At 34.4% G+C, this 9,049-nt stretch overlaps 1 pseudogene; it reads right to left on the bottom strand.

Annotated features, from left to right (window-relative positions):
* Positions 1–508: 508 nt before the first annotated feature.
* On the bottom strand, positions 509–8,205 carry LOC120131270 (annotated as a pseudogene).
* Between the last annotated feature and the right edge of the window lie 844 nt (positions 8,206–9,049).

Raw genomic sequence — 9,049 nt, forward strand, 5'->3', positions numbered from 1 at the left:
TTATATGGGAAAATCATTTTTCCCATAGCCCAGACGAGGTAGCCACATTATTCCACAACAACATGATTATATAGCTTTTCACTCCATGTGTTATCTTTATGTTATTTTTTTAATTAATATCTGATATTTGATTTATTGTTCACTAATCTATATCAGATGTTACAGAGGCAAGGGCAACCCTCCTCACACAGTTTACTCTATTCGCAGACGCCAAGTTTTGAATCTTTGACTTTGTTTAAGAAATTTAGTACATTAGATTATGTTATTCCTTTAATCCATGCTTTTGTGGTGACAAAGACATGTAATTTCATAGACAAAAACACAATAAAAAAGCATATATATTTTGATCCATAACCATATCAATTTATTTAGAACACAAGGGAAATGAAAAATCAAAATCCTATGTGTACCTTGAGTAAAAATATATTTAAAGGAAATATTCCAAATTAAACATAAAATTTAATAGTGATTAAGATTAAAATGATATCATTTGTCATTATATTACAAATATATATATTTAAATTCGAGTAACATTAAAAAGAAGCACTAAAACAAGAAATGTTGATCGTCCATGTGTCAAAGACGCAATACTCCTGGAGAGCTCATGCATTCCAGGGTTGAAACCCAAACATCCAAGAAGACCGTGCTTGTATGGTAAAAATGTCTTCCTCCTCATCTCCTCCTACTAGGACCGTAAACGAGTCAAGTCGAGTTCGAGTATTGTTGAGCTCGACTCAATTCAAAAACTCTGAAATAGAGTTTGACTCAGCTAGAAAACTCGCGAGCCCAGAATTTTCAAGCTCAACTCGAACTCGAAATCATGAATTGAAGCTCGAAAAAGTTAAAAAAGAAAAAAGAAAATTTTAAACTTAACTAAGTTAAAACTCAAATTTAAACTTAAACCTAAATTTTAAATACATTTATACTGTATTTTTTTAAATCAACACATAAAAATTAATATTATTAATAATTTAATTTTTTAAAAATAAAATTTTAATATATTATTTTTTTGAGTATCTCTTTAGCTTTTCAAGTCAAGTATGAAGTAGCTTGTTACGGCTCGTTAAGAACTCGAGTCAAGTTCGAGTGGAGTCCGTCCAAATCAAATATTTATCGAGCTTTGATCGAATCGATCTCGAGTAACTCACAATGTGGCTCTTCTCATTTACAATCCTACCTCCGACATAGCCCGGTTCGCCGTGTAATGCAACTCGTGAACCCATACTCGCCTCGAACTCGACCCGACACTCTCAGTAGACTGGAAGCTTAAATTGTTATGATCCTAGGCATCTTTCTTAGAAAAAAGTGCTCAAATTAGGTTATCCCACTAGTATTATAAATATGCTAAATTAGGTTATCCCACTAGTATTGCAAATTTACTCAAAATTAGGTTATCCCACTAGTATTGGAAATGACGATTTTGCCCTCACTATTTTAGCCTATAAATAGTCAGCAATTTCATTCATTTTGAGATATCCCAAGCAAACATTTGCTTTGAAACACTCCTCTCTTTTGAGTTTTGTTTGAGTTGAGAGAAGAGCAATACCACCAAGTTCACTCTAGTTTTTGGGTGTACGAATTCTTGGAGAGCCGTGTTAACCTCAGGGGGTTGTTTATCCATTTTAGCAATTACATACATCGGGGCGAATTTGCTTCTAAGGCATTGGATTACCATGACACGGTTATCATTCTGATTGATTATTTTATTTAATATTTTCTAGTTAGTGCTAACGCCTCGTTTCGCAGCAGTCAATTTTACCAATAATTTAGAAGCAAATTTCTATATTGTTGCTAAAATATGATGAAACTCAAGAATATGATATCTAACCCGAGTGAGGCATGGCCATTAGATCTGGTAAGACGTATTCATCATATTTGTTTGTGAATAATGATAGTTGATATGATGATAGTAATAAACGTATGATTTAGTAAAGCATATTTTGAAACAAATAATATGTTTTTTTGTTGAAAGTTTAATGAAAATCCTTTAAAGAGGTTTGTGAGCTTTTAATGCAAGAGATTAATGTATAATAATGCATGGGATTTCTAGTACGAGTAATTAAGATTTTAATGTATAATAATACATCTTCATTGTTGTTTTTTGAACACCTAATTGCTATTTAAAATAGTATTGTCATTGGTGAATTGAAGTTTTATTATTATATGTTAGCTTTAATTTTGTGTTACAAGCATTATTGTAACACTTTTTAGAGCACTAAGAACTTTAATGTTTTATAAGCATTGATATGATTGCTTAAAGGGGGTAAGATTATTCAGTTCTGAATAGTAAGTTGAAAATAAAAATAGTAAGTTGAAAATAAATGTCAACTCTCTTGTCATACTAATAATTTCTTTTGAGAAATTTATAAAGATAAAAATACAGTTGCAATTTTGAAGAATCATGAAGATGATGATGTTGAACGAGAAGATTCTTCAAAATGATGTTGCAAAGAATGAAGTTGCATGCATGATGAGAATGAATAAGTCTAATTGCAATTTTGATTATACCTGCGGGTCAGATTATTTAGACTTGTTTCCTGTTAATTCATATCTTTTAATTACATGAATTAGATTGTGTGAGCCTTTAAACTAGTCTTTAAAACTTAGTGGTACTATGAAATGAGATAAAACCACTAGTAAAGACTAAGGTAGTACTACTAAGGATAAGGAAGTAGTGCAAGCCTAAAATATATATGCTTAATAAGATACTAATGTGGTTAAAAGTATCACGCGTATTTCTTTAAGAAGCCGTAAGAAAGAGAAAATCTATAAATAATTTATTGGAAAGTAGTGTGATGAGTATGAAAGTGCATGTCTAGGATTGGTTCTGTGAAGACTTGGTACTTAAGCGTGCCTAGTGCACCACCTCTCTTTCATAGAAACCTACCTGGTGTATTGTTCATTACTATGCTCACTATTCAAATTTATAAAATACTATGACAAGATAAAAATATCTTAAAACTTAGTGCAGAAGTTAAAAGAGTAGAGATTAATTTGGTTGAGTGGAATACCAAACTTAGTCATAGTAAATAAAATATGTGATGATCTCTTTAAGGCTAATATGTTGAATATCATGAATGAAAATATGATAGACACTATTGCTACTAAGAGTGTTGTAGCTATTAAATCTCTTTAAGTGAATTTCCTAAGTAGAGGAAAGAAAAGAGATTATCTATTTCAGAATTTGTGTTAAAATATCTTGTTTTAAACTTGAGATCATGTTTTTGATATTAGGAAAAAATCGAAATTCATTTTGAATGAGAAAGAGTCATAAAGAATTTCATAATGGTTTACACATTTTAATCTTAATGATTTGTAACTTCTCAAAACTTTGAGAATATAATTATGTGTAAACAAAAATTGAGTTTGTTAAAATATAGTTTTATGGCTAAAACTCATAACAAACTTTACTCTAGTATGATTGAGTATTTGTTTACACGTTTTACAAGACACTTATGGATATCCTAAAATGTTAGAAATGTGGGGGTCTTAAAATGTAGATTAAATGCATAAACTCAAATAGAAAATATTCTATCCACTTTTTCTAGTATTCCTGCTAGGTCTTCTTAAGAAATTGATTTCGAGCCTAGAAGAAGTAAAAGACTATTTTGACCAAATTTTATCACTTCCTTTATTTCTAAGATAAATGATTTAGTCTCTCTTTCTGATCATATAGCTTAAATATCATATGAGGATCCTAAAAAGGCTATAAGATCTATCGATACTAGTTCTAGAAAAATGCTATTAATGATGAACTAGAATCGGTAATGTCTAATCATACTTGGGAATTAGTTGACTTGCCTAAAGGATTTAAACCAATCTGTAGAAAATGAATCTTCCAGAAGAAAATGAGACCAGATGGTTTGATCCAGTGGTACATGGCAAGGCTAGTTGTCAATGAGTTCACTCATAAGTTTGTTTTAGACTACTTTGATTCTTACTCTCCCATTATGAACACCTCAACGATCCGTGTATTATTTGCACTAGCCTCCATTCATAAGTTGTGAGTACATCAAATGGATGTTAAGACTGCATTTGTGAATGGAGATCTAGATGAAGAGATCTATATGGGAACAATGGTACAAGAAATTTCATAAAACTATACTTAGTTTTAGTTTTTTTGCTTTCTTGTATTCGAGGATGTTTGGTACTGATTGAGTCATCATAAGTTTTGTATGTTGATGACATGTTGATTTTTAGTTCTAACATTGAGTCCATTAACAAAACAAATATTTTCTTGTCCACTAAATTTGAGATGATGGATCTGGGAGAAGTTAATGTAATCTTAGGAGTCAAAATTACAAAAACTGAAAAGGGTTTTTTCTTTAAGTCAAGCACACTATCTTGAGAAAGTGTTAAAGAAATTTGACAGTTTTGATGTCGTCCCTGTTCAAACCCTTGTAACCCTAGCATATATCTCTTTAAGAATAAAGGAAGTAGTGTTTCCCAAACAGAATATGCTAAATTAATCAAAATATTAATGTTCTTAATGAACTATACTCATCTTGATATTGTTTATGTTGTGAGTAGACTAAGTATATATACTCATAATCCGAGTGGTGAACACTGGATTGCTCTTAGACGCTTACTGAAGTATCTTAAGGGTACTTTGGATTGAAAACTTGAGTTTGTTGGCTATCCTATGGTACTGGAAGGATATTGTGATGTCAATTGGGTTTCTAATAATGATGAGCTAAGCTAAGCTCTACGAGCGGGTATGTTTTACTTTAGATGGAGCAGCAATCTCGTGGAAATCATCAAAGCAGACTTGTATTGCTCGTTCTACCATAGAGTCAGAGTTTATAGCTCTTTACCTAGTTGGGCAAGAAACCGAGTGGCTCATAAGCTTGTTAGCAGATATTCAGTTGTAGGGAAGATTGACTTCTCCAGTTTCCTTATTGTGTGATTCACAAGCTCCAATATGTGTGGCTAAGAACCAAGCTTACAATGGTAAGAAAGACACATTCGCATAAGACATGAATCAGTTAGACACTTAATAAAGAATGCAGTGTTCTCTTTAGAGTATGTGAAGTTGGAAAGGAACCTGGCAGATCCAGTTACGAAAGGGTTAACTAGGAAACTGGTCCTAGATTCGTCGAGGGGAATGGTCTAAAGCCCATTGGTTGAGGAATTCATGGTGGATACCCAACGTAGTTATCTAAGTTCCATGTGAAAAAATGAAACCATGGAAAGACTCATAATGCACATTCCTACTGCCTATCCCTATGATGAATAATGTGCATGCCCAGGATGAGCTTAATTGCTCTTAATAAATTCATAGCCCAGGATTTGGGTGGTCTTAGTGAGAAAGACTTGATGAATTTACCGATTTTGGCTGAATATCTATTCTTAATAAGTTCATAACCCAGAGTTGAGTGGGTAGTTCTAATCGCGAAGGACTAAATGAACTTATCACTTGAGAGGATGAGTTTTATTAAACTCTTAATGAATTCAAACCCAAGAGTTTGGGAGTTCCTAGTGAAAAGGACATATTGAATGTGAGTTCCTAGTGAGAAGGACATATTGAATTCACCGAATTATGAGGCTGAATATTTATTCTTAATGATTTCTTATCTCAGAGTTTGGGTGGTTCATTAATAATGAACTTGAAGAAAGTCACCATACCCTTTGTGAGGTTGAGCTATTATAAAAGCTCTTAATTATTTCATATCCCTGTTAAGGGTGGTTTATGTCGAGATAAACTTGATGAAATAACCTACGTAAGTGAGAAGGATTAGCCACCTTCTATGAAAAATGTTGGGTCGTTTTCTAGTACACTTATTAGAATCCTGAGGAAAGAGGGTTGAACATATATACGCTTTTGTATATATTCTTTGTAGACACATCGAGGACTTTAGTGGATGAAGGGGTTAGTTGTGTGTTATGAGTTTAACCCCATCTTAGAAAGTTCAAGACTAGTTTCACTTATCTAAGAGAAGGATTGCTCATCATCACTTGTACTAGTTCCAGATACGTTCACTAGTGCTTAAGCAACTAATCTCGCTATTGCTCTTCTCATGTTTTAACTTCATTGCTCTCATCTTTACGAAAGAATTCTTTCGCATTAGTGGGGGAATGTTGATAATGCTCAAATTAGGTTATCCCACTAGTATTAGAAATATGCTAAATTAGGTTATCCCACTAGTATTGCAAATATGCTCAAAATTAGGTTATCCCACTAGTATTGGAAATGACGATTTTGCCCTCACTATTTTAGCCTATAAATAGTGATGAATTTCATTCATTTTGAGATATCCCAAGCAAACATTTGCTTTGAAACACTCCTCTCTTTTGAGTGTTGTTTGAGTTAAGAGAAGAGTAATACCACCAAGTTCACTCCAGTTTTCGGGTGTACGAATTCTTGGAGAGCTGTGTTAACCTTAGGGGTTGTTTATCCATTGTAGCGATTACACACATCGGGGCGAATTTGCTTCTAAGGCAGTGGATTACCACGACACGGTTATCATTCTGATTGATTATTTTATTTAATATTTTCCACTCAGTTCTAACGCCTCGTTTTGCAGCAGTCAATTTTACCAACAATAATTTTGAGCATATTTGCAATACTAGTGGGATAACCTAATTTAGCATATTTCTAATACTAGTGGGATAACCTAATTTGAGCATTATCAACATTCCCCCACTAATGCGAAAGAATTCTTTCGTCAAGATGAGAGCAATGAAGTTAAAACACGAGAAGAACAATATCGAGATTAGTTGCTTAAGCACTTGTGAACGTATCTGGAACTAGTACATAGTGATGATGAGCAATCCTTGTCTTAGATAAGTGAAACTAGTCTTGAACTTTCTAAGATGAGGGTAAACTCATAACACACAACTAATCCCTTCATCCACTTGAGTCCTCGATGTGTCTACAAAGATTATATACAAAAGTGTATATATGTTTATCCCTCTTTTCTCGGGATTCTAATAAGTGTACTAGAAAAACGGCCAAACTTTTTTCATAGAAGGTGGCTAATCCTTCTCACTTACGTAGGTTATTTCATCAGGTCTATCTCAACATAAACCGCTCAAACTGAGCTATGAAATAATTAAGAGTTTTTATAATAGCTCAACCTAACAAAGGGTATGGTAACTTTCTTCATTATTTTTCCGAGTATCTCGTGAACTTTTCAAGTCGATTATGAAGTAGCTTGTTATGGTCCGTGAAGAACTCGAGTCAAGTTCGAGTGGAGTCCATCCAAATCAAATATTTATCGAGCTTTGATCGAATAGATCTCAAGTAACTCACAATGTGACTCATCTCATTTACAAAGCTACCTCCGACATAGCCCGGTTCGCCGTGTAATGCAACTCCTGAGCCCATACTCGCCACGAACTCTACCCGACACTCTCAGTAGACTGGAAGCTTAAATTATTAAGATCCTCGGCGTCTTTCTTAGACAAAAGTACAAAACAGCATATTTTCTGAAAGAATCATTACTCGTTGCACTCCTGAACAACAAAAGATCTTTCAACTTCCATTTTCTGTTAACTTTCGAGAACGACAGGATTGAAGAAACATAGGATTTGGGATTGCTCGTCTCTTGCTCGAATGTGGTGTCCTTAGATACTCTGAAAGGAGACAGTGATCTGCTCTTCTTATGAACGTAGTTGTACTTGTTGTTGGAGGTTGAAGATGATGATGAAGAACGAGCGGAGGATCGATTCTGGTTGTGTGTTTTTTGGCTCAATTAATACCGATCCTTTACGAGACTTCTCGATGGCTGTTTGGAATGGATCGACGTCATTCTTTCGAAAAGCTCTCGCTTTCGGAGAAGAAACGGTGCTTGAGAACTCCGAAGACCCAGGCGGCGGTTTCAATGGCCGAATCTTTCCGCCATGGAAGAGCTTCTCAGCTGACAAAGGAGTTCTCTCAAAACTTTCCACTAAACTCGAACTCGAAATTGAAATCTTCACACCGATCACCACGACGGCACCGCCACCATTATCATCATTGTTTGTCTTATCTTTTTTGTGTATTCTTCCATGAAAACTTTTTCTTTTAGGGACACCAGGCTTTTCCTCCCATTCGAAAGGAACCGCTGCAAACGAAGAAGCACGAGTGGGATGGGAGGGAGCACTGAAGAAGAAGCTACTGCCGAAGCTTTGAGGACTCGAAGGAGCAGTCATGTATGGAGACAAACATGAGTTGTCGAAGTTGAATTCCACAGCCGCTGCAGGCACTGGCACCACCACTTCCATGGCTTCTTGAAGGTACGAAGATTGGGGAATAAAAGCCAAGATGACGGTAGAAATGGAGGTAAAATGGGAAATTGCTTGCTGGCTATTAGTGTGATATGCAGATATTTTTAGGGGACTAAAATGGCACCCTGTTCATAAATGTGATCTTTGGCATTCCAGGAAAGAATATATCTCATAACGCATCTTTACAAGCCGGACCCAGAAGCCACCGACATTGGTCGGTCCCCTGAAGCTTCGTCCGCATTGAATTTAAGGACTAGGAGAGCTTCCATTGTTCCTCTTACCCATAGTTGAAGGTTTAGGGATAAAATCATTAATAGAGGAAATGACATGTCATCATCATTTAGCTTTGCACCAACAACTGATTCTAAGGATAGATAAATCGAACATTTGACTTGCGTCAAGTAACTTTCCTTTGAATACAATTTTAATCATGAAAAGCCATAGAGATCATACAAATGACCTTTCACTTCACCCAATCTTCCCCCATATATAACAAAATAATAAGATTACATGCAATTAGGGTGTCAAATCCGGTACCCGTATTTTTTGGTACCCAAAGTTCCGGGTATATTTGTTGACTCGTGACTCGACCCGTCAAGTTCAAGTATTTAGTAATTGGGTATGCACATTTTTAGATCATGGATAACTGGTTCATTTTTTATTTTTTATTTAACTTTTTTAAATCACATAGAAAATGCATAAATTTTAAAAGTTCATAAAACACTGTAGTCACTCATTTTTGTATGGGGTTTTATTTAGTATATATAATTAAGATATAATGTATTTGGTTTTTTTGAAAACAATTGTTTTGAAAACATATATATATATATAATATAGTTTT

Source organism: Hibiscus syriacus, unplaced genomic scaffold (assembly GCF_006381635.1).
Source record: "Hibiscus syriacus cultivar Baekdansim isolate YM2019G1 unplaced genomic scaffold, ASM638163v2 tig00110551_pilon, whole genome shotgun sequence".
NCBI classification, from domain to species: domain Eukaryota; kingdom Viridiplantae; phylum Streptophyta; class Magnoliopsida; order Malvales; family Malvaceae; genus Hibiscus; species Hibiscus syriacus.